Here is a 27417-nt window from a genome sequence, read left to right as displayed (position 1 = left end):
TTCTAATGTGGGACTGATATATATGCACCACTATGTGTAAAGTGGAGAAGGCAATTGCACCCCACTTCAGTACTCTTGCCTGGAAAATCCCATGGATGGAGGAGCCTGGTGGGCTGCAGTCCATGGGATCGCACAGAGTCGGACACAACTGAAGTGACTTAGCAGCAGCAGCATGTGTAAAGTAGATAGCTAGTAGGAACCTGCTGTTCAGCACAGGGGCTCAGCTCTGTGTGCTATAGTGACCTAGATGGGTTGGGGATGGGATACGGGTGGAGTGGGAAGGAGGTTCAACAAGTAGGGGATGGATGTGTATATATAAAACTGATTCACTTAATTTTACACCAAAAACTGACACAACATTGTAAAGTAACTCTGCCCCAATTTAAAAAAAAAAAATGCATTCTGATGTTGAAAACAAGCAAACAAAAAAATTAGGATTATAGTTCTTTTTCCGTTACATGGTGGGTGAGTGCTCAACAAAATGTCATGATGGGTAATGAATTTTGATAAAAGTCAGCTTTTTTTTTTTTTAAATTTTGCAAATGAGGCACATGCAACTGTAGGTAAAATAGATTGTCAGAGTTATCTGCTTACTGGTGAAAGAGCAAGAGAGAATCCAAGCTGTGGAATTTTTGTGTAGTAGTTCTGCCAGTACATTGTCACCATATTTATCCAATAAGAGACTTTATTTTTAATCATCCGTGTGAAACATTGATGATCTAAACAATGTTTATTTGAAATGCAGGTATTACTGGGAGGATTATGTTTCTTAATATGTTTACTGCAATAACACATAATTGATTTCCATCTGAATAAGATCTGTATCATTGTGAGTTTTGAAAATTTGGGAAATAGGGTAAAATATATTTTTGGACTATTAGAACTCAAAGATTTTTGAATGTTGAGGTGTCAACAAATGCATTGAGAATGAGAGAGAAATCTGGATGGAGGTAGAGCTAGTAAAGGACAGAAAAATTTCAAACAAAAAGTGGTTTAGGAGTTTAGCTCAGAACTTCCATGTTGAGCTGTGTGTTACTGATAACCATCCTTCAGCTAAGTTTTGAAATACTACACACATTTTAAAAATTTCTTTGCAATGTGTATCATTTTGATAGCATTCATTTAGCCTGGCCCATTTGAGAATGGGTTTCGCCTTTGAATTTTTCAAGCTTCTAAACTCTGTGATTCATTTATTAATAATATTAGAATGCATTGAATTAGTGTAGTGTGATGGGATATTGATTTCTGCAAATGCCATGTATATTATCTAGGATCAATATATTTCATTACCATATTGGTAAATCTTGTATCTGGAATTATATTTTGAAAATGATCTTACTCTCAATCTTAAAAGTCTATTAATGGCTGCCTAATTATAGGAAAACATTATCAACATTTATACAATATTTTCATTCTTAACTAAAACTTTGCTCATGATTTCTTCATGGAACTTTTCCTTGCTTTCACAACCCACTATCTGTATATTGCTTTATTTGTGAATAATATCTGAATTGTAGTGATCTCAGTACTCCCTAAGGTAACTCTACATAGAGTATTATCATCATTATTTGATTACTTGTTCCACTCCTTTTTTAAATAGAGTCTGGCTGTGTCATAATATCTCTTTGATTTTAGATTCCCATTATTATAATTACATTTTGACAGCCTCTGTTAATATCTATTCTAAAACATTTCATTTGACTGATTGGATACATTTTATTTCAATTATACCTGATTGATTTCTAATAATAATAGTTAATGTCAATAATACCTTTAAAATAGGTAATTATTATTTTGATATTTAATAATTTGAGGGAAATTTTTTCTGTTGGCAAGCATTGTTTCTTTAGTTAGATATGAGAAAAATGAGATAAAGGGTTGATGATACTGCTCTGTATTTGGATGTTATATGTAGAATATACACTTTGCAGATATATGCATATAGCACCTCTCACTACATTTTTTTTTAATGTTAAAAATACATTTGGCTGTGCTGGGTACTGCTGTACAGCCTTTTCTCTAGTTGCGGCAGGCGGGGACTGCTCTCTGGCTGCTGTGCGTGAGCTTCTCGTTGTGGTGACTTCTGTTGTGTAGCACAGACTTCAGGGCATGCAGGCTTCAGTAGTTATGGCTCTGGGATCTAGAGCACAGGATCAATAGTTGTGACGCATGGGCTTAGCTATTCCTTGGCATGTGCGACTCTCCCAGATCAGGGAATGACCACCGGCGTCTCCTATATCGGCAGGGAGATTCCTCACCACTGAGCCACCAGGGAGGCTCCGAAAAATATTTTAATTTGTTCCTGAACTATCATTCACCAAAATGAAAAGGCATTAAATAAACAAAAATATTTCCACTAGTTTTAATGGAAAAAATTATATATTTTATCCCAACCCAGTCAGTTCAGTTGCTTAGTCATGTCAGACTCTTTGTGCCCCCATGAACTCCAGCACACCAGGCCTCCCTGTCCATCACCAACTCCCGGAGTTTACCCAAACTCATGTCCATTGAGTCAGTGATGCCATCCAACCATCTCATTCTCTGTTGTCTCCTTCTCCTCTTGCCCTCAATCTTTCTTAGCATCAGAGTCTTTTCAAATGAGTCAGTTCTTCGCATCAGGTGGCCAAAGGATTGGAGTTTCAGCGTCAGCATCAGTCCTTCCAATGAATACCCAGGACTGATCTCCTTTAGGATGGACTAGTTGGATCTCTTTGCAGTCCAAGGGGCTCTCAAGAGTCTTCTGCAAAACCACAGTTCAAAAGCATCAATTATTTGGCGTCCAGCTTTCTTTATAGTCCATCTCTCACATCCATACATGACTACTGGAAAAACCATAGCCTTGACTAGGTGGGCCTTTGTTGACAAAGTAATGTTCATTTCCAAGGCAAACCATTCACTATCACGGTAATTCAAGTCTATGTCCCGACCAGTAATGCTGAAGAAGCTGAAGTTGAATGGTTCTATGAAGACCTACAAGACTTTTAGAACTAACACCCAAAAAAGATGTCCTTTTCATTATAGGGGACTGGAGTGCAAAAATAGGAAGTCAAGAAACACCTGGAGTAACAGGCAAATTTGGCCTTGGAGTACAGAATGAAGCAGGACCAAAAGCTAATAGAGTTTTGCCAAGAGAATGCACTGGTCATAACAAACACCCTCTTCCTACAACATAAGAGAAGACTCTACACATGGACATCACCATATGGCCAACACCAAAATCCCAACCTAAGATATTAGTAAAATTTTCACAAAAAGAGAAAATATATCAGCTGAGAAATGAAAACATGTTCAATAAGGAAAATAATCAACTTGGAAGCAAATATTTCACTCAGAAAATGTAATTAAAGTTTATACTATGCTTTTTTTCCTTTATTTTTGCAATGTTTTTTTAGCAAATTTTCACCCAAGTTGTGGACATGGTCATAATTGTGCTTATATACTTATCTGTAAGACTGACCATAGTAAAATGCCGTCAGCGCAAAATATGTACAAAACATGAGACTATGTTGAAATACATGGAAATAACACATTTGCATAATACAGATGGGGAAGTCATAGAAGACGACTTGGCAGACATTTGCAAAACATTTGTTTTTGTCCAAACATAAGGCATAACGCAAAAATGTTCAGAGTATTTGATATTCTCTGAACACTTGTGGTAGACAAATTGGCATTTGTCTTTGTCTTCACCTATAATTCAAAATATTACTACTGATAGTGTATTTATTCAGTGTGATTTTAGTAAAAATATTATACTCCTCCAATGCAAGGGAAATTGTTGTGGATGAAGTCTTTAAACATGTAAATTAATTCTGTTGTTTATTTTTATATTCCAACATGAAAAACGTATTTATTTAAAGCACTTTTCATTCATTTAAAAGAAATGCTATTTATGGGTTTTTAAGAACTTAGATATGTGCAAGGAATAATTTGTCTATGAGCTGGTAAAAATAAAAGTCATGCAATTTTAATAATAATTCACGATCAAACTCATGTGAAAGAGTACTCAGCAGACTGAAAGTACTTCATTTTCTACTTTGGGAAATGATCTTGGACTCGATGGGACCTTCCCTAGTTTATGATAATTGCTGTCATTAATAGCGTTAGGAGTGAATTTCAGCCTTTAATACCTCAACACTGTTCAGTGCTCATTGAATGACCATTCAGGGGAATAAACCAGAAAAGAGGAGTCATGAGTTACCCGCTACCACAATTTCTGCTCCAAAGTATCAAAAGAATTTAACAGTCTTTATCCGTTACATAAAGTTTTATCCATTGTTACAATTGAAAAGTTCTGATATATCAAAATCTCTTCTTGTTATTGAAAGTGTCTGCCACTTTTCAGACTGTTTCTCCATTAAGACACACTTAGAGATTTCCCTAAGGGAGCTGGTAGCCTTTAAGGGCTTTCTCAAAGTTATTTTTTTTATCCTTATTTTCACTAGAGATGTTAGTTTATGTCGGTGAGCATGAAAGTATCCTAGGTGTTCCAGCTGCGGTCTGAGTCCCTGCAGCATCACTATCACATGAGAACTTGTTTGAAATGTAGACTTTTTAGGTTCTTCCCCAGAGTGAAACAGAATTGGCATTTTAGCAAGATCCTTAAATTGAAAATCACTATCTAGGTTAAACACCAAGTTGAAACAGGAAATACATTTTTGGTTTGAGTCAATGAGAAATGGTAGTTGGGATACAAGAAAGTGTGAGAGGTTTAAAAGAATGTTAGTGTGACCAAGCAGAGGCAACCCGATGCCAAATTATTGTTCAATGTGATAAAAAAAATAATAAAATAAATTAAAAAATAAAAATAAACCCAAAACTTCTGAAAACAGATTTAGCACCTTCCTCTGTGTCATAGCATAGTCCAATCACAAGTGTGACCTGAGGGAGAAATGGAGTCAAGAAATATGCTGATGAAATAACACATATAGGTTTTATTTTAATGTGTATTAGTGAAAATGAGATGGTGGTTATGTATATCACTCTTACTCATGTGGCATTTATTTTAGTGATCTACACAAAGAACATAACACATGGATCAACTCCAGGGAATTAATAGTATATTACTGAAAGGATGTCCTTTTCAGTAATAGGATGTCCCTTTTCCAATTCTTTCATCTTCAAATCAATTTTAATTCTTTTGATTACATCAAGAACAAGGTTTTGGGTACCAATGAGTACATATTGGATTTTATAGATTATTGAGTCGGGTAATTTTCAAGTGTGGAAGTCTTGTTATACTTCTCTAACCAGGAAGCCATGGCCTTGCTCACAGAACTCCTGGAAAAGCAGGGAAGATCCAGATGCCATGTGTAATGAGTTAGCTGGCAAACAGCCAATATTCAAAACTGAGAATTGATTTGTTGAAGGTCTTTCTATGCATTGATATGTCTGATATATGTGTTTTATTTTTACTTTTAGAAGTTTCAAATATGGATATTTGAAACTAAAAGAGATAGCTTGATTTCCCATGTTTATAATTGCATAATACCATGTGTATAAACCTTTATTGTAATTGTTATTTTATATCAAATTATAATTATAAAATATTTGATAATCTTAAGTTTGATTTGGTTACATCTAGAATTAATATTAATGATAGGAATTTTTGTTTAGGCAATATCAAAAAAGTTAAATTTCCTTTTCATATATTTGCTTTGGAAGATTTATTGTGATTTTTTTTAGCATTAAGTTTTGAAGTTTGTTATTTTTCTATTCATTTAAAGTCTGTGAGTCTATATTAATGTCTCTAAGTCTGTTATTAAGGAGAAAGAAGTTATATTATTTATTTACTGCCATATTTCTCTTATACCAACTGTTCAGGTCAGTACAGTGAATACTGAAGAAAAGGCACACAAAAGTGAATTTAATATTTATTTACAAAGTTAGAGACAGACTGTAACATAATCTGTGACTCTTGGCCTTGTGTTTTATGATTATTTGATCTGAATTTTGATCAACTCTCCACATACCTAAAATAAAAAATCTCCTGTGGAACATCACCACTATTTAATATTAAATACAAGCTTTATAGTCACCCTGTTATGGTGTAGTGGAGTTGGGGAACAAAGGAAACAATATTAGAGTGAGCAAAGTTGGCCCATCGTGGCAAGATCTACTAGTTTCTAAAGCCCCAATCCTTTATCCTTTCTTGCTGATGTGGTCCTATGATTAAATTCTCATCTATGGATGGCATGTGAGTGGAGAGGTGTCCCACTCTGGTTCAACTAGCTAAGATGACTGCTCTAGATTTGGGCTTCACTGATGGCTCAGACAGTAAAGAATCTGCCTGCCATGCAGGAGACCTGGATTTAATCCCTGGGTCAGGAAGATCCCTTGGAGAAGAAAATGGATACCCCCTCCAATACTCTTGCCTGGAGAATTCCAAAGGCAGAGAAGCCTGGGAGCCCTTTCCTACCTTGATGATTGAAAATGGAAACAACTGGAAAAGTGTCAGAAGTAGCATATTAAGAGTAAAAGAACTATCCTGCTAGCCTGGGTTCTGGGATGATTTTGCTGAACTTGGCCCATCCATCTTTCTTGGACTATTATGTGAGGAGGGAAAATACATTTCTATGTTCTTTGACAAGTATACTTTTCAGTCTTTTGCTTACAGTAGTTGAGCCTTCAGTCTGACTAATGCAACTATGTGGTTTTTCTGGTAATGATAGCCAGGATGGCTATATAGTTGTCCAAACGGGAAACTTTTGAGTTTAGGAGAACAGCTGTAAATTGGGGATATTAGAGTGAGAGGGAGGATGTGTTAGTCTAGTGCTGCTCTGGTTGTAAAACCATTTTTCTTTCCCTGTAATGACAGTCTTATGTGACTCAACCAAGCATGGTATAAGGCTCCCTCACAGACTGAGACTTTTCTTCATCTGGTTTAATGATAGAGGTATGATTTTATGAGCTCCACATTTCAGATAATGGACACATTTTCCTCCCTAAAATATTTAAAGAGTAAAATAAATGGCTGGGAGAAATTGTCACCCCAGGATCCTTTCTTTACAGAAGAGCTACATCACACTGATCCTATTCCCAGTGGCTATGGGATTTCCATATGGTATCAGTACAGATTTAATCTAGGTCTCTGTTCCCAGGAGTCTTGCCTTCTCTAACTAACCATTCTGAGTTTGGAATCCTGAAACCCCTTAGTCAAATGAGACTAAGACTATTTAATATCCATTGCAATTGTGACGAATGAAAGAAAAATAGCATATAAGGTGTTTATGAGAGTGCCTGGCTAATGAAAACCAGCCAATGTGCAGTGGCAATAAACAAAATTAGTGCTAAAGTACCTAAAACTAGACAGAAGTCTGGGCACAGCAGGACTGGCGTCTCTACTTAGTGTCTCACTAGGCTGAAATCAAAGCATTGGCTGAAGCTGCGTTTTTCATGGGGCTGAGTATGGGGGTGGTCAGAACCCTCTTACACGCTCACCTGCTGTTGGCATAATTAATTTCCTTGCTGCTATAGGACTTGTTACTGAAATCCAGTCTCTGTACATTGGCATCAGATAAAAATCACGGAGACAGAGTTTGGGGTGAAGGGGGAAAGAGTAGCCTTATTTCTTTGCCAGGCAAAGGAGGCCACAGCAGACCAGTGCCCTTGACACTGTGTCCTCCCTGAAAGGGTTCAGTGAGTAAAACTTATAATGTTAGCTCAAAATAGGGTTCTTGGTAAAGATCAGAGCAGGTGTGGGGTCTGATTCTTCTCTTCTCATGAAACATTTCAAAACGGTCAAAATGTATAGAGATGGGGTCTAATGTTCTCTGGGGCTATCTTACCATGACCTTCTCTTCTGGAATGAAGGATGCTTACAAAGAAGACACATATTAGGGAGTGTTTCAAAGAGGAAAATCACCAGATGCCTCATATAGCTTTAACTAACAAATGAGTTTCTTTAAGCAATTAGGTGCAAAGCAATCACTAACAAAAGAAAGAAAAAAAAAGTATGATAAGAGGATATGCAAGTGAAGCAAAAAGTGATGGAGACCAACTAGTCCAGTCAGTGTTAGCTGTAGCAGACTGAGGCACCGTTTTTCCTGCTAGCTGTGGGTTGAGAACAGCTACAGCTCTCACCTCCTAGAGGCCACTCATATTCATGGCCATATGGCCCCCTCCATCTTTAAAGTTAGCAAATTTCCTCTTCTAGCTGGAGAAAAAGCTTTAGTTTTAAAGGATTTATGTGGTTATCAGGTCCATGCAGATAATTTCCCTATTTTAACATTAATATGGGACTATAATTATATCTGCAAAATCCCTTCAAAGCAATACTTTGAAATTAGTGTTTGATTGCATAACTGGAAATAATTCATGTGCATTTCAGAGCCTTGGAATCTTATGAAGGCTATCTTGGAATTATGCCAACTATAACGTCCTTGAAACAACTAAAAAAAAACCAGATAAATTATGTGAAATAGTAGTGTTCACATCATTGGACATCAGGTGATATTTCACAGCAATTGTGAAAAGATGGGGATAAGGTGTACAATCTTACAATCGCGTCCTGCATATGACAGGTTTCCAGGTTGTAGCATAAGGAGTAGGAAACCAGTAAAAGTCCTGCAGCTTCAATAAGTTAAGGAGTTGGAACTGGGAGTTTTTGAGGCTGAGTGCAGAGTTCTAGAGAAAAGAGAATGGCTGAGGGAGGGAACTCTAGAAATCTCTTTGTGTCTTTAACTGAGCACTGATCAGCATTTGCAAGCGGGGAATTTAACCATAGCAGAGAGAACCACTCAAAAGGACTCAACAGATTGAAGGAATAATCCCTGGAATTTACACAAGGCTAGAAATAGTTCCTCTTCCTGCCAAATACACAGTGGGAAGTAACACAATTCAAGGGCTATTGGATAGAGTCCTCTAAAGTGTATTGCCTCAGTGGTGGGTTAATATTAGCTTTACACTGAGTTCTTCTCTAATCCCTATGTAATAAAGCTTAAAAGCATAAAAGGATTAAACTGTTTTAGGCAAGTTAACTGCAACCCAGAAAAAAAAAAAATCTCAGGAATATTTGAATATAAGATATGCAGCACTCAACAAGGTAAAACTCAAAATATCTAATACAATTTTTCAAGCATGGACAGGAGCAGGAAAATATTACATATAACAAAGACAAAAATCAATAAATGGAAACATCATATAGAAATGGCATATGTAATAGAATTAATAGATGAGGACATAAAAACTATTATTGTAGCTATATTCCATATGTCCAAAAATGGAGAAAGTGAAAGCTTTAGTTGCTTAGTTGTGTCCAACTCTTTGTGACCCCATGGACTGTAGCCCACCAGGCTCCTCTGTCCATTGGGTTTCCCAGGCAAGAATACTGGAGAGGGCTGCCATTTCCTTCTCCAGGAAAGACATATCAAAAAAAGAACAAAATTGAATTTCCAGAGATAAAAATGACAATGTCTAACATAAGAAATACACTGAGTGGAAGTAAGAACAAATATTACAGAAGATTAGTGAATTTATAAGACATAGCAATAGAAACTATCCAAAATGAAAAACAGAAAAAGACCTAAAAGGAACAGTACATCACTGAGCACGAGACAACATTCCCTTTCATTTATGTGTATTAACAATGAACAATTGCTAATACACAATTGTTTAAAGCTATACACGGAAAGGTTCAGAACATTGCTGAGAGAAATTAAAGAGGATCTAAGTAATAGAAAAGAAAGACCCAAACTTAAACATCCAATACTAAGATGTCAATTCTCTCCATTAAGTTCAGTTCAGTCACTTGGTCATGTCTGACTCTTTGCGAACTCATGGATTGAAGCATGCCAGCCCTCCCTGTCCAACGCCAACTCCTAGACTTTACTCAAACTCATGTCCATTGAGTGTGTGATGCCATCCAACCATCTCATCCTCTGTCATCCCCTTTTCCTCCTGCCTTCAATCTTTCCCAGCATCAGGGTCTTTTCCAGTGAGTCAGTTTTTCACATCAGGTGGCCAAAGTATTGGAGTTTCAGCTTCAGCATCAGTCCTTCCAATGAATATTCAGGACTGATTTCCTTTAGGATGGACTGGTTGGATCTTCTTTCTGTCCAAGGGACTCTCAAGAGTCTTCTTCAACAACAGAGCTCAAAACCATCAATTCTTTGGCACTCAGCTTTCTTTATAGTCCAACTCCCACATCCATACATGACTACTGGAAAAACCAGAGTTTTGACTAGATGGGCCTTTGTTGGCAAAGTAATGTCTCTGCTTTTTAATATGCTATCTAGGTTGGTCATAACTTTTCTTCCAAGGAGTAAGCATCTTTTAATTTCATGGCTGTAATCACCATCTGCAGTGATTTTGAAGCCCCCCAAATAAAGTCTGCCACTGTTTCCATTGTTTCCCCATCTATTTCCCATGAAGTGATGGGACCGAATGCCATGATATTAGTTTTCTGAATGTTGAGTTTTAAGCCAACTTTTTCACTCTCCTCTTTCACTTTCATCAAGAGGCTTTTTAGTTCTTCACTTTCTGCCATAAGGGTGGTGTCATCTGCATATCTGAGGTTAATGATATTTCTCCTGGCAATCTTGATTCCAGCTCGTGCTTCATCCAGCCCAGCATTTCTCATGATGTACTCTGCATATAAGTTAAATAAACAGGGTGACAGTATACAGCCTTGACATACTCCTTTCCTGATTTGGAACCAGTCTGTTGTTCCATGTCCAGTTCTTACTGTTGCTTCTTAATGTGCATACACATTTCTCAAGAGGCAGGTCAGGTGGTCTGGTATTCCCTTTCCTTTCAGAATTTTCCATAGTTTGTTGTGATCCACACATTCAAAGGCTTTGGCAGAGTCAATAAAACAGAAGTAGATGTTTTTCTGGAACTCTCTTGGGTTTTCAATGATCCAACAGATGTTGGCAATTTGAGCTCTGGTTCCTCTGCCTTTTCTAAATTCAGTTTGAACATCTGGAAGTTCACAGTTCATGTACTGCTGAAGCCTGGCCTGGAGAATTTCGAGCATTACTTTACTAGCGTGTGAGAGAGTGCAATTGTGTCGTAGTTTGAACATCAACATCAGAACAAGACCCAGTTTCCCCCTCCGTCAGTCTCTCCCATCAGGAAGCATTCATAAGCCTCTAATCTTATCCATCAGAGGGCAGACAGACTGAAAACAGCAGTCACAGAAAACTAACCAGTCTGATAGTATGGACCACAGCCTTGACTAACTCAATGAAACTATGAGCCATGCTGTGTAGGGCCACACAAGACGGATGGGTCATGGTGGAGAACTCTGACAAAACATGGTCCACTGGAGAAGGGAATGGCAAACCACTTTAGTACTCTTGCCTTGAGAACCTCATTAACAGTATGAAAAGACAAAATGATAGGACACTGAAAGATGAACTCCACAGGTCAGTAGGTGCCCAATATGCTACTGGAGATCAGTGGAGAAATAACTCAAGAAAGAACAGATGGAGCCAAAGCAAAAACAACACCCAGTTGTGGATATGACTGGTGCCAGAAGTAAAGTCTGATGCTGTCAAGAGTAATATTGCATAGGAACCTGGAATGTCAGGTCCATGAATCAAGGCAAATTGGAAGTGGTCAAAGGGGAGATGGCAAGAGTCAATATTGACATTGTAGGAATCAGCGAACTAAAATGTACTAGAATGGGTGAATTTAACTCAAATGGCCCTTATATTTACTACTGTGGGCAAGAATCCCTTAAAAGAAATGTAGTAGCCCTCATAGTTGACAATAGAGTCCAAAATGCACTACTTGGATGCAGTCTCAAAAATGACAGAATGATCTTTGTTCATTTCCTAGGCAAATCATTCAATATCACAGTAATTGTCTCCATAGTCCTGTGTAAATTGGTTTTTTATATCCAACATAATCTCAATTAAAATCCTCTCAAAGTTTTTTGTAGAAATTGACAAGCTGATTCTAAAATTCATATGGAAACTCAAAGTGAGTAGGATAGCCACATTTTGACAAAGAAAATAAATTTGAAGGGCTTACACTATCTGATTTTAAGACTTATTTAGATACAGTAACTAGGCCTATGGTACTTGTCTAAGGATAGACAAATAGATCAATCAAACAGAATAGAGAACACAGAATTAGAACTAAACATTGAATTTTGAGAAAAAAAAAAGAAAGTTTAGTGGATGAAGGACAGTCGTTTCAATAACATGTCAAAAAATTGGATATCTATATGCAAAAGCATGAACTTTAATCCACACCTCTTACCGTATATAAAAATTAACTCAAATGATTTATGAAACTAACTGTAAATCCTAAAGCTACAAATCCTTTTGGGAGAAAATCTAAGAAAAATCTGTGTAGTCTTGAGTTAGGCGAATATTTCCAAGGGGCCCAAGAAAGTTTGGAGGTATTACACATGTGTTTGTGAACTTGATTGCGGTGATGTTTCCATGATGTATACATGTCAATCCTTAGTCACATAGTTTTATTTATGCATTTTTATATCTTTCAAAAATCTGTTAATTTTTTTAATGGAAAAATTTCCTTTACTTTTATATTAACACATTATTGCCTGGGCGATTTTTGGAGAAAACATCAGTGGCCAGCAATTTGTTATGTAAGTAAATATTGAAAGACTCTGGTCAAAAATGTTTGGGTAACAAAAGACATATTAATAATCTCTGTCAATAAGCTGTTAACTGAGGCTGTATGGATTAAAATTAAAGTGAATTTACCCCATGATGCAAAGAGAAGTATTTATACAGAACTACTTAAGCAGTGACCCAACCTGACAGGCCATTTCCCATTAGTCACTCTGAGAGTATACAGGCGAGGTTTGAAGACTGATCAGGAGACGTCAATGAAGGAGGGATTTTCTTAGAGATAGAGCACTGTTAGAGACCTCTGCTACTGTTTTTTCCCCTTATCCCATATATTAGGGGAATACTTAAGGTCATCTTAAACCAGTGAGCAAGTGAGAGAACTTTAGAAAAATTTCCCTTTAAAGTTCTGTCATGAGATTTCTGAAAACTGGAGAGGCAGAGACTAGTACCTGATTCAGTATTAAAACAGGCTGAAGCTGAGTCTGGCCAGTTACCTGATAGCCAAGCTGAGGGAGAAGCCCATAGTGCCTATGAGCTGTATTCCAGAAATGCCAGGAAACGTGCCTGTATTTGTTGCCCTGATGTGAATGATGACACAGGTTGCTGGCAGCCATTGTGCTGAAAAGAATTCTGATCGTACAGATCACTTGTAGGTTGACATGAGCCCAGTGGATATAGTCTACTGGAGTAGATTGCCACAGATTCAGTCCTGAAGTGGAATTGTTCACAGTCAGCTGGAGAAGGCAACACCCATTATAGCAAACTGAAATCAGAGAATCTCACTAGGGGATCACTGTGGAACTCATGAGAACACAACAAGAGGTATTTCCCTCATGAGGCACCAACACACTCTTGCTTTTTCTTTGCCCACCCTAATCCAGAAGAAATAGTGTCATTGTGAGTAGGGAAAGAAAAATGGAAGAGTATAATGGAAACCGATGAAGAAAACTTTGTGCCCTGGGTGAAACGACTCTAGCTATTCCCTAAAATCTGTTTTTTCCTTTCTTCTTGATAAATTCTTAATTTTCAACTTTGCACATGACTACCTCTCAATATAGTTTGATTTTCTTGCAAGTAAGAGAGGTCATGTGATCAAGGTTTGGCCCATAGGATCTAAGCAGTAAAGACAGTTGTGACTTTTGAGGAATATATATAAATAGAATGGGAGGACCTTTCTCCATCTCTCTTCCTCCTGCTAGGGTGACTGCGGACTCAATGATCTGATATCTTTCAGGCATCCTGAATTGGATGTGGAAGTCACAAGCTGAAAAATATGGACAATTAGGAGAAGAAACTTGAATCCCTGATGACTATGTGGTACCACCGTACCAGACCTGGGCTGCCTACCTCTAGAGATCTTTACATAAGAAAGAAAGAAATGGTTAGCTCTTCTAAGGCCCTTGGGAACTCGCTTAAGCACATTTGAACATAATGTTTGATATACTTGCCTTTTCTAGTACAGGTTTACCAACCTGAAGCAGGACTTAGCTGGGGAAGGGGAGAATTTCTGAACTGGATAATAATGAAACTCTATAATAGGCTTGAATGGACTTGCTGACGCCTAAAATGGGATTGCTCGCTAATATCTGACAATGATGAAATTGCCTTGTGATGTATCTGTCAGAGGTACAGATGAGAGACTCACTGGAGCACAAGCGAAAAACAGTAAAGTGAAAGAATAAAGTTACATTTACTTGCTCTCTACTAGCTCAGTGCCAAGTCATTCAGTGAATTGGTTACACATTTGTTCTAATTGGCTAAGCAACACTTTATTACATGAATGAACTCAATGTAATACATTAATGAGATATACTGCCTTGAATTGCTCAGAAGAATCTAAAAATTGTCAAATGTTCTTTAATTGATATGTCATTAATATTGGAGCTTTAGTAATTCAATGTAATTTTGATAACTAATATAAAGCTATAATTAATTTTGTCACATAGAATCTTTATGTTATGTTTGTGCTTCCAGAATTTTGTATTTTATATGTATTTATATTTATATACAATATATATATTGTATATATATTTATATATACAAAATACAAAATATTTTGTATTTTGTATTTAATATGACCTGACATTGTACAAGATATACTTATAATTCATCTTTCCCTTGAACCTGTATTCAATCTTTTTAGCATATTTTTACTCAAATATATATTGGAAGCACTTTTCTCTCCTCACACAAAAAACTTCCTATGTTTGGCCTTTTGTACAAGTATGAGACAGTTATCCTTTGAGAAACACTATGGTTTTCAATTGCCCTCGAAAGAGCACACCTCACCCCATAAATAGTTGTAGGGGTCTTTCACTGCACCCCGGTTTAAGCCTTTCTGGAGGATGAATATTCAGATATTCACCTTGGTTGCTGTTGAGACAGCATACTCCTTTTTGGCAGCAGTTATACCATCCTATCTCGGCTCCCAAAGGAAATGTCACGCAGCCTGTATTATAGACTGTATATTGTTAGGCAGTTCTAAACATACTGTCCATGTTTGGCAGCCATTTTTGTCTGTTGGTAACAAATGAACCAAGACATAAATTTAAAACAATTGTTTTCCTCCTATCTTCTTAAAACTGGAAGTGGTGCTATCACAAACTTTCTTCATATACATTCTTAATTATACATAATTCTCCTTCCATAATATTTACTTGGAATAAATATTGAGAAATAGGATAACAGATAAAACAGCTAATGTTTATTGATTCTTACTATATACAAAGCTGCATGTTTAAGGATTTGAAATCCATTATCTGCTTTAACCTTCATAATTGAGGTAAGTGCCATTAAGGTTTTTGCTAAACGTATAAGAGATCCGAGACACAAGGATACAAAATTATCCATGGTCATCCACACAGTGGCACAGCCAGAATTTGTGCCTCAACTGTCTTATTTCAGTGTCCTTCAGACAGTCTACTGTGAGGAGCTATCTTTCTAAAATGCAGTCCAACCATATTATTCACCAGTGATGTTTTATTGGTTAATGATGCCAGTGTAAATCTGACTTAAGCTGTTCACAGCTTGGCGATAACTTATTATTTCCAATTCTCAGTCAACCTGCTTCTGATACAATTGCACACACCTTTGACTTATACCAGAGAGATACAAAACCATTTTCCTGGACAGCCTATGTTCCGTTATGCCTTTCTACTTGAGCATGTGGAGCTCCATCTGTGTTTAATTCCTTTCACCACCTTGGCTACTTGGAAACTTTTCCATTAAGACATTTCCATACTTTACCCCTAGAGAATGATTTGCCCTAAACAGGGAATCCTGGGAAGAAAGATATAATTCTAACATAAGTTTAGGAAAGAAGTCCAAGTGATCATGTAGACAGGTGTGCTTATCAGGGACCTAAGAATTGAAAGAATTCCTAATTTTCTATGAAGGGGAAGTCTTGGTGATGGATAGTCAAGGAGGTCTTCTGGAGTTAGGGAGACAGGGAATAAAAAGCTCAAATCTTAATTCAGATATTGCATTTTATATAAAAAAAAAATCTATGCTTGCCAAGCAGTGTATCATGTGCAAAATACAGACAAGTGGAAACAAAGTTAAAAATTTCAAGGGACTGCAAACATGTTTCTCCATCACTTGGCAACATCATGAAAACACAATTTAGTGAATGTGATGTGTGGAGTAAAAAGGGATAAGGCTTCAGGGCAGTTGTTCTGTATGGAGTTATGTCCAGATATTGTTTGCTGCATAGATTTCATAGACTTTTGTTCTGTTAAATGTGCAGATCTTGTTGAGATCAGCCACATTTTTTTTTTACATCTGTAGCTTCTGTAGAATAATAATGCCAAGATACTATAATTTTTACATTATCAAATGTGTATTCAAGTCTTCCTTGAAAATAAACTCCAACCACAGGTCATAAAATGACAGGGACAACTACTTCTTTATCTCTTGTGACTCACAGTGTAGTTCTCTGTGTGTGAACAGTAAATTCAGGTTGAAAAGCTTTTTGTGAATTCAGCAGTTCTTACTATTTCCTAACTATTCCTCTTATATCTATGGTAGATTAACACTGAAATTTCAGTGACTCTTATGAGCAATTCTTTTTATTTTTGTGCTGTCAGGGTCACCAGGTTGCCACTTCAAAGCATTATTTTCCCCATACTAGATCTAGTCTCTTATTCTGGTAATTTAGGGAACTGCTTAGTTGTTCAAATTCAAACAATGGCCAGTTCTGATACCAAGGAATTTCTTTTTCTTACTCTTTGCTTGAAATAACATTTCAAATCTCTAAAAATATTACACATAGAGCAATACTTTCCCAGAGGGAGATTGACATAGCAATGGGTTCATCAGAACTGCCATCTACTCCCTTTCAAATGAATGTCAAGTTATGCTGGCCAATGCATTCAAATGCCCTCATCATATCTAGTCTATTTTCTCCTTTCAGAAACTAAAATCCAACTCTTAATGTTTGTTTCATTGTCACTCTGTTACCAAGGATACCTGGTGCAAAGATTCTCAGCACTGTGGAACTGCAATGAAAGGTTATAGATCTTCATTACTCAAGTACAGATGATCATTACAGAACTCTAAAGCACTGAATGTTTTGGTGTGTAACATTTTTTAAGGTGATTATCTTAGACAGTGTTTACCTTATGTGCATAGTACATATAATAAATGGAAGATTTTGACAAATCACTATAAATCAATTCTTAAACGGTCATGTTCTGTAGTGTAGGTGGCAAGTTGATTTTATTGGTTCATACTCAATATTTGGAATGGTAGATATTTTTAAAATACAGTGTTTCTGTTGTTAGTTAACATTCTTAATTATTCTTCTCTACTTGGATTTTCTAGCTATAGTTAGATTCAAAGAATTCAGTTTCACCATCTATTCACATCCTGTACATTACTTTGATTGACACAAATACAGATCACAGTTCTGATCTAAGAAATGAATGGATTATTCACTAACCTGACAAAGAGATTGGCACTGTTTGATCTTTTCCATGTAACAGATTGTGGTCTGGAGAGGTGACCAGTGTAGTCAAACTTAGCCATTATAAAGCTCATTGAAATCAGGTGGCAGACGTTCAGAAAGGCTATTTAGTAAAACTGTAGATTTAAATTAAATTCAGAGAGTTTGATATTACTTACTGTTCTTTTTTATACCTCACTGGCTTCTCCATTGTATGTTTGTTACAGTCTTCTCTTATTTTAGTTGCTTCTAATGTTTCTGTTATTCATGCTTAATAATTAATGCTATGCTGCTGCTGTTGCTGCTGCTGCTAAGTTGCTTCAGTCATGTCCGACTCAGTGTGACCCCATAGACGGCAGCCCACCAGGCTCCCCTATCCCTGGGATTCTCCAGGCAAGAACACTGGAGTGGGGTGCCATTTCCTTCTCCAATAATTAATTAATATTTAGTAATTATCATTTATAGAGTTCCTTTCAGGGTATTTAAATATCTGGAAGATAAAATACTAGTATAATGTGACATTAAAATTTACGTGAAATCCAATTCTACAATTACTAGTTTAAGTTAAGGATATTTTTTTCAGATTAATTCTTCATGGCACATATACAATTCTTTATCCTTTATATGTTCTGTTGATTTTTATATTCTATTTAATACTTAAAATTTTAAGAACATATTTGCAAAGGATTCAGCTAATATAAGTTGAGTCTATATTACATGATAATACTGTACAAAAAGCTAGGGAAACACATACATGAAATTAGATAAATTATGATGCACAAAGGTGAGTAATCAGTCAAAAATATGATGAAAATACTGTAGGAACACAGAATTAACTATGAACTTTCCCTTGGAAGACAGTAACAGAGAAGCAGTTGTTGAAGAACTTCCAGGTAAAAAGAGCAGCATAAAATTAAGGTAATTCTAGAAAGAGAATACTATGTGCAAAAAATTAAGATGAATGGAGATCTCTGACTGGTGAGCAGAGAGTAATTTATCCTGATGTCGGAGGACAGTATCAGCTCACTGGGAATGGCAGAGCCTTCCCAGAAGGCTGCAAAAGCACCTGTGAATACTACTGCTTGTCTTGCTACCAATAGCGTTTAAATTAAAATTCCTTTTCTTATCTCTGTATAGGGCTATGTTTGAGTCTTGACATGGGTAAGCAAGCATTCTAATACATAAGTCTTAGAAAAATTGTATTTTACTGTGATACTCTCAAAGGATACTTTTATAAGAAAAAATGTTCTTAGGGCACATCTGGTTGGAATATGGCATGTAGGAGTAGTTTCTTGAATTTTATCCACAGAAGATATGCTCAATGTGATTGTGATGGTATTCTGCTCAGGCAGGCTGGGGTCTTGCCCGGTTGTAAGAATCCTCAGGTGGTGCAGAGAAAGGCTTTTATATCTTAAAGATATAAGAGGTATCCAGAGTAGGTATCTTATATATGAAAGTGCCTTTTGCAAGCCATGCCAGCTCTATCTCAGAACTATGTCCTTTGAAGAATTTCTTACCCTGTCACCAGGGAATCAAACACATTGTTCTTTCTTGGTGATAAGGTGGCCATTAACAGTTTACACGTACATTCTACCAGCCTAGAAATTCCTGTAGAAGGAAAACATCTTTCCATATGGTTCTAACTGAAAAGTGGGAGGAGGTCCCTGATTGGGTTGATCATTAGTGGGATTAATTCACTCCTGCGGTCTGGGTTGAAAGAGCAAGCTCAGTGCATGCAAATCTCAATACATGGCATAGAACCACTAGAGGAAGAGAAACTTGAAATGATAAGGGGTGTGTGTGTGTGTTTCAGATGGCGGTGAGTTGGAGGGGTATAGGTCATGACCATAAAAAGGCAGATGCCCACAATATTTGTTTTGGCTATTTTATTGCTTCATTGTTGGTAGATTTGATTTTTAACTGTTTTAAAATGCATTTAAATTGATTCTAAGAGCAAAATCTGTGTAATGAAACAGATTAAGATTTCTTTTCACTGTGTGTTATTTCCATTAAAAAAAATGGAATAATACATGCTTGTTCTACTGCTAAGTCACTTCAGTCATGTCCGACTCTGTGCAACCCCATAGACTGCAGCCCACCAGGCTCCCCCCTCCCTGGGATTCTCCAGGCAGGAACACTGGAGTGGGTTGCCATTTCCTTCTCCATGCTTGTTCTACTAAGAACAGTTTTTTTTTTTTTTTTTTTTTTTAAATCTCTCTCTCTCTTTTTTTTTTAATCACAGGTCTAATTGTGTGGAGCAAAATAAATTTATCAGGCAGGCATTAAACCACTCTTCACAATTCTGTGAGTAAGTTTGACTAATTATCTAATGCTTTTTAAACTGTCTGAATTAGAGAGAACTTTGCTTCAGTTTTTTTCTTTACCTGTCTGCTGCTGTATGCTAATATTAATTAGATATTTGTCATGAAATTAATATAGAGTAAAGAAAATAAACTACATGCATAAGAGGTAGAAATGTCATTGCTTTCCCATGTATTTTGTTTTTCATTTCCCACGTATTTTGTTTTTTATTTAAGAATATTATTCTTAGGAAAGTGGCTGTGCAGAAATGGGGAGGCTTTTACTCAAAAATTTTAAAGATTTAATGATTTAAGTAAATCATCATTAATCTTGTTAATGAATTTTTTGCACTTTAAATGGTAATTGACAATGTTTTTAGCTCTATGATATTTTTATAGTTTGCCTGTTTTTAACCTTGATTTCATTTTCCATTCTAAAATCTAGAGTGTACTATTTATACAATTACTTTCTCAGTTTAACTAGAGTATTAGGGTCCCCTGAACTTTGAGTGGCATGTGTAAACTGTGCAGTTTGAATTTTAGCATCTTACATTTTAATAATGTGAGCTTTTACAGTTTTTTCTATAACTCATAAATCCTAATCAGGAGGCATTGTCAAGGAAAAACTAAAATCTGGTTTCTGCATGTGAACTGAGTCAATAAATGATTAATTACATTGCTGTTTTTGTTTACATACTTGGTAGACTTTTCTTTTTTGCTGTATGGTGCCTTGTTAGAATTTTCCATTTAAAGTGTAAATAATTATGCTAATAAATTTAATACAAATTTCATAAAAATATAAGCAATGAAACTAATCTCCTTCCTATGTATATATATATATATACGTATATATATAAGATATTTTTTTTAAGAAATAGATATCTGTTTCTTCCTTTTCTTTTTGGCAATGCACTTAGCACGTACGATATATATGTTGGCCCTTCAGTGATATCAAAATCAAATTATGTCTTTGTTTTTGTTGGTAAACCCTATGGGTGTTTATAACTAGTGCATTAGGTCACTAGAGAGGTTCCACTGCCCCCAGTGCAGCTCATAAAAAATAATTAAATATTTTTAACGAAAGTGTTTCTAAAGTAAAGAAGTAAAAGTGGCAATCAACTATTCTTATTCTAAAAATAATTGAATACTAAAAGCTGAACAGCATACATTTTCCAGACTCCATTTAGACCTACTTATTATTGAATTTTCTCTGCTTTGTTGTAACGTAATTGTTGAGCAAGTTTAGCAAAGTCTGGCTGACTTTCATCTTAAGTAAAAAGGTGGAAAAGGTAAAAGAAAAATAAAAGGCATCTTATCTTAAAAAAATAATCCCCATTAAAATAGTTTTCTTTTTCAGGCCTCTGTTGCAACAGGATAGGAGAGAGTCTCAAGTTCTTTTTACTTGGAATTTGATAGTAAGATGTTACCAGTGTTTAAAATAGCATAAGATAGATTTAGGATCTTGGTGAGTATCTGGCAAAGTGAACAGTATAAGCATTGACTACTCACCACAGTGTTGTGACCTAGGAAGCCTTAATGTCCTCTCTGAGCTGGCCTAGAGATACTTTGTTAGTCAAGAAGTATTCTATATAATTCTTTGATAGGAGACAATCATTAGCTATTCACACCTTCATTAAAGTAGATAGAAGACTTAAGAATTTTTGTTGCTGCTCTTTAGGCAAAGAAGTTTGGGCAAAAAAAAATTTTGACTCCTTTGGTTATCCAGAGGCAGGCAGAAGCCTTTCTTTGAGTTATGATATTTTAGAAAACTAGGTGATTTGAGTTGGTAAATTAACCTTAGTGCATCACTCTTGAACAGTTTCAAAAATGCTATCTTTGATACTCAGCCACCTGGCCAGTGAATTTGTCATTTTAAGTTCACAGATCCCTTAGCTGGTGGTCTAATGGAATAAACTTGCTTTATAGGACATTCGTTTTAATAGAGGTCATTAACTTCATTGCACAGGTACACTTCAGAGACTGAAAAGTGCTAACATTGCATCTTCAGTATCTATTTTACAAATAGCAGTTAAGGACATTATTAGATCTTGGGTTGTCTCTTATGTGGCTGTCATCTTTCTCACATGGCCTCTCATCTTCTACATTTGTTCCTGTCCAAAAAAAAAAAAAAAGTGCTTTTTGAATATACATAAAAAATATCATGATACATCAGGTCACAACGTCAAAGTCCTTCCTATTACATTTAGAATAGAATTCAACCTCCTTACCTTGGTTTTGTATGGTATATGGTTGACAACAAATTATCCCTTAAAAATTAGCTCATGGAATTCACTTATTCTTGAGGCTCCAGCAACATCTGACTTCTTTTAATTTCTCTAACCTGCAGGCTCTCCCTGATCAGATCTATTCGCATAATATTCTCTGTCAATGTGATTTTCCTAAGTGTTCACATGAGTGAGTTCTCATCCTCAGGTTTCAGTTTGTCACCTATTCAGAGGTATTTTGGGTCTGATTGAGTACCTGACTACTTAATCAGTGTAATAGGTAGCTTTCTCCCTAGAGTTAGCTTCCATCATGGTACTCTTGATAATGGACAATCCTGACTTGGAAGGGAGTCAAACTTACAGATTTTTAATTGGAGCCACGCAGCCAGTCTCAGGACTTACTGAAGCTCAGATGGAGGGGAAAGAATTGAGTGAGAAGCAAACTGACAGGAAAAGAACAAATTTATAAGCATAGGATGCCTGTGAGAGATACAAGCAGGCAGACAAGGGAGTGCAGCCCTGAGAACAAAGAGGGCTACATTTTTTAAATCAAAGAACACCTTCTTCCTCATTTTGGGTAGACATCAAAGCTTACATCATTAGTTCCTCCTTTGATCCCATATGGTTTAACTGGGACTGGCATCAGTTCACTTAAGTTCAGTGGCTCAGTTGTGTTCGACTCTTTGTGACCCCATGGACTACAGCACACCAGGCTTCCCTGTCCATCACCAACTCCTGAAGTTTATCCAAACTCATGTCCATTGAGTTGGTGATGCCATCCAACCATCTCATCCTCTGTTATCCCCTTCTCCTCCTGTCCCCAATCCCTCCCAGCATCAGGGTCTTTTCAAATGAGTCATCTCTTTGCATCAGGTGGCCAAAGTATTGGAGTTTCAGCTTCAACATCAGTCCTTCCAATGAACACCCAGGACTAATCTCCTTTAGGATGGACTGGTTGGATCTTCTTGCAGTAAAGGGACTCTCAAAAGTCTTCTCCAACACCACAGTTCAAAAGCATCAATTCTTCGGTGCTCAGCTTTCTTTATAGTTCAACTCTCACATCCATACATGACTACTGGAAAAACCATAGCTTAGACTAGACAGACCTTTGTTGGCAAAGTAATGTCTCTGATTTTTAATATGCTGTCTAGGTTAGTCAGCTTCATGACCAAGATAATTGCGATGGTGTGATCACTCACCTAGACCCAGACATCCTGGAATATGAAGTCAAGTAGGCCTTAGGAAGCATCACTACAAAAAAGCTAGTGGAGGTGATGGAATTCCAGTTGAGCTATTTCAAATCCTGGAAGATGATGCTGTGAGAGTGATGCACTCAATATGCCAGCAAATTTGGAAAACTCAGCAGTGGCCACTGGACTGGAAAAGGTCAGTTTTCATTCCAATCCCAGAGAAAGGCAATGCCAAAGAATGCTCAAACTACCGCACAATTGCACTCATCTCACACACTAGTAAAGTAATGCTCAAAATTCTCCAAGACAGGCTTCAGCAATACGTGAATCATGAACTTTCAGATGTTCAAGCTGGTTTTAGCAAAGGCAGAGGAACCAGAGATCAAATGGCCAACAAGCGCTGGATCATGGAAAAAGCAAAAGAGTTCCAGAAAAACATCTATTTCTGCTTTTTTGACTATGCCAAAGCCTTTGACTGTGTGGAACACAGTAAACTGTGAAAAATTCTTCAAGAGATGGGAATACCAGACCACCTGGCCTGCCTCTTGAGAAATCTATATGCAGGTCAGGCAGCAACAGGTAGAACTGGACATGGAACAACAGACTGGTTCCAAATAGGAACAGGAGTACATCAAGGCTGTATATTGTCACCCTGCTTATTTAACTTCTATGCAGAGTACATCATGAGAAACGCTGGGCTGGAAGAAGCACAAGCTGGAATCAAGATTGCCAGGAGAATTATCAATAACCTCAGATATGCAGATGATACCACCCTTATGGCAGAAAGTGAAAGGAATAAAAAGCCTCTTGATGAAAGTGAAAGAGGAGAGTGTAAAAGTTGTCTTAAAGCTCCACATTCAGAAAACGAAGATCATGGCATCCGGTCCCATCACTTCATGGGAAATAGATGGGAAAATAGTGGAAACAGTGTCAGACTTTATTTTGGGGGGTTCCAAAATCACTGCAGATGGTGATTGCAGCCATGAAATTAAAAGACGCTTACTCCTTGGAAGGAAAGTTATGACCAGCCTAGATAGCATATTGAAAAGCAGAGACATTATTTTGCCAACAAAGGTCCATCTAGTCAAGGCTATGGTGTTTCCAGTGGTCATGTATGGATGTGAAAGTTGGACTGTGAAGAAAGCTGAGCGCTGAAGAATTGATGCTTTTGAACTGTGGTGTTGGAGAAGACTCTTGAGAGTCCCTTGGACTGCAAGGAGATCCAACCAGTCCATTCTAAATGAGGTCAGTCCTGTGTGTTCTTTGGAAGGACTGATGCTAAAGCCGAAACTCCATTTTGGCCACCTCATATGAAGAGTTGACTCATTTGAAAAGACTCTGATGCTAGGAGGGACTGGGGGCAGGAGGAGAAGGGGACAACAGAGGATGAGATGGCTGGATGGTATCACCGACTCGATGGGAGTCTGAGTGAACTCTGGGAGTTGGTGATGGACAGGAAGGCCTGGCTGCTGCAATTCATGGGGTTGCAAAGAGTCGGACACGACTGAGTGACTGAACTGAACTGAACTAGATTAGTCAAAACTTTCCTTCCGGGGAGTAAGCATCTTTAATTTCATGGTTGCAATCACCATCTGCAGTGATTTTGGAACCCCTAAAAATAAAGTCAGCCACTGTTTCCACTGTATCCCCATCTATTTGCCATGAAGTGATGGGACCAGATGCCATGATGTTCGTTTTCTGAATGTTGAGTTTTAAGCCAACTTTTTCACTCTCCTCTTTTACTTTCATCAAGAGGCCCTTTAGTTCTTCTTCACTTTCTGCCATAAGGGTGGTCTCATCTGCATGTATGAGGTTATTGATATTTCTCCCAGCAGTCTTGATTCCAGCTTGTGCTGTATCCAGCGCAGCGTTTCTCATGATGTACTCTGCATAAAGTTGAATAAGCAGGGTGACAGTATACAGCTTTGACGTACTCCTTTCCTGATTTGGAAGCAGTCTGTTGTTCCATGTCCAGTTCTCACTGTTGCTTCCTGACCTGCATACAAATTTCTCAAGGGGAAGGTCAGGTGGTCTGGTATTCCCATTTCTTTCAGAATTTTCCACAGTTTGTTGTGATCCACACAGTCAAAGGCTTTGGATAGTCAATGAAGCAGAAATAGACGTTTTTCTGGAATTCTCTTGCCTTTTCAATGATACAGCAAGACTGGCATGCCCCTGTTTAATTCGTATGTATATTAGCCTAAGGGTGATAATATACTAAAATATCCTAAACATATAATAAAAATTCATCTCTGGTATCAGTCTAATATCCCCTTTCACCTTGTTTCTTTCCCCTTTACCTATTCCTATCTTGGCTACATGTAGGAGTGCAGTTTTCAGGGTCTGTTATTTTATAAATCTCCCAGGCTGAATGCAGGTCTTATATTCATTTTCCTGCAATAATGACATAAAAAGTCTGTTTAGGTTCAAAATGTTCTGATTGTTGCTTAGCTGCTACATGTTCTTGGCATTTTCTGGTTGGTGTGTAGCTTATGGTAAATTCCCCAAGTTCCTCTCTATCTTACCTTAGTGGGATTTCTAGCTGTGTAACTATCTTATTGTATTCTTGTCACTCTAGGATTTTTCTTCATAACATTAGTCATAAGTTATAATTAGGATTTTAGTTACTTATATATGTCATGACTCTCTTGCTGAATTTCAGCATCTTGAGGGCAGACTCCATACACATCTCTTTTGGTCCCTGATATGTCACAGAATCGTGGGTCAAAAATATGTTTTGAGAACTGATTACTGGCTGGATCTCTCTCTCTCCTTTTCATTCCCTCCTTTTATCCTCCTGGCCACCTCTGTCTTCTTCCTCCCTCTTCTCTTCTCTGTATAACTCTGTGAACATCTCTGTGTGGTCCAGTTGTAAGTGCACATAAGGAAGTGTTTACTGATTAGCCTGCTCTCTCCTCTATTGATTCCACCTCATCTCATTGGGGTCACCTCTAACTCCCTCCTCCCTCTTCTCTTCTCCATGTAACTCTGTGAACTTCTCTGGGTGTCCCTCACTGTGGAGAAACTTTTCATCTTTAACCTAGATGTTTTATCAATGGTGCTGTATAGAAGGAGAAGTTTTGAGACTACTGTAAAATAAGACTGAAAACCGGAAGCAGGAGGCTTTAGTCCAAACCCTGACTCCAGGGAACTCCTGATTCCAGGGAACATTAATTAACAGGAACTCGTCAAACCCCTCCATACCTACACTGACTGAAACCAAGCACCACCCAAGGGCCAACAAGTTCCAGAGCAAGACATACCATGCAAATTCTCCAGCAACACAGGAACACAGCCCTGAGCTCCAGTATACAGGCTGCCCAAAGTTATTCCAAAACCATAGACATCTCATAACTCATTACTGGACACTTCATTGCACTCCAGAGAGAAGAAATCCAGCTCCACCCACCAGAACACTGACACAAGCTTCCCTAACCAAGAAACCTTGACAAGTCACCTGTACAAACCGACCCACAGGGAGGAAACTCCACAATAAAGAGAACTCCACAAACTGCCAGAATACAGAAAGGCCACCCCAAACTCAGCAATATAAACAAGATGAAGAGACAGAGGAATACCCAGCATGTAAAGGAACAGGATAAATGCCCACCAAACCAAACAAAAGAGGAAAAGATAGGGAATCTACCTGATAAAGAATTCCGAGTAATGATAGTGAAAATGACCCAAAATCTTGAAATCAAAATGGAAGCACAGAAAATTGCCTGGAACAAGGATTGAGAAGATGCAAGAAAGGTTTAACAAGGACCTAGAAGAAATAAAAAAGAGTCAATATATAATGAATAATGCAATAAATGAGATCAAAAACACTCTGGAGGCAACAAATAGTAGAATAACAGAGGCAGAAGATAGGATTAGTGAATTAGAAGATAGAATGATAGAAATAAATGAATCAGAGAAGAAAAAAGAAAAATGAATTAAAAGAAATGAGGACAATCTCAGAGACCTCCAGGACAATATTAAACGCTGCAACATTCGAATTATAGGAGTCACAGAAGAAGAAGACAAAAAGAAAGACCATGAGAAAACACTTGAGGAGATAATAGTTGAAAACTTCTCTAAAATGGGGAAGGAAATAATCACACAAGTCCAAGAAACCCAGAGAGTCCCAAACAGGATAAACCCAAGGCGAAACACCCCAAGACACATATTAATCAAATTAACGAAGATCAAACACAAAGAACAAATATTATAAGC

The 27417-nt window shown here is 37.2% G+C and overlaps 1 long non-coding RNA gene across 4 annotated transcripts in view; it reads left to right on the top strand.

The window, feature by feature from the left end:
• LOC133257557 (uncharacterized) overlaps window positions 1-27417 on the top strand; it is a 527623-nt gene that overhangs the window by 308501 nt on the left and 191705 nt on the right. For 2 of the 4 annotated variants that reach the window (XR_009739602.1, XR_009739599.1), the window contains exons 1-2: window positions 17048-17137; window positions 19730-19791. This is a non-coding gene — a long non-coding RNA (uncharacterized LOC133257557). Of the gene's footprint in view, window positions 1-17047; window positions 17138-19729; window positions 19792-27417 lie in introns of those variants that run through there. The other 2 variants (XR_009739603.1, XR_009739601.1) reach the window with 1 other exon arrangement.

Source organism: Bos javanicus, chromosome 2 (assembly GCF_032452875.1).
Source record: "Bos javanicus breed banteng chromosome 2, ARS-OSU_banteng_1.0, whole genome shotgun sequence".
Taxonomy (NCBI): domain Eukaryota; kingdom Metazoa; phylum Chordata; class Mammalia; order Artiodactyla; family Bovidae; genus Bos; species Bos javanicus.
Note: the sequence above shows the minus strand (reverse complement) of the source record. Positions and strands in the feature narration are given on the sequence as shown.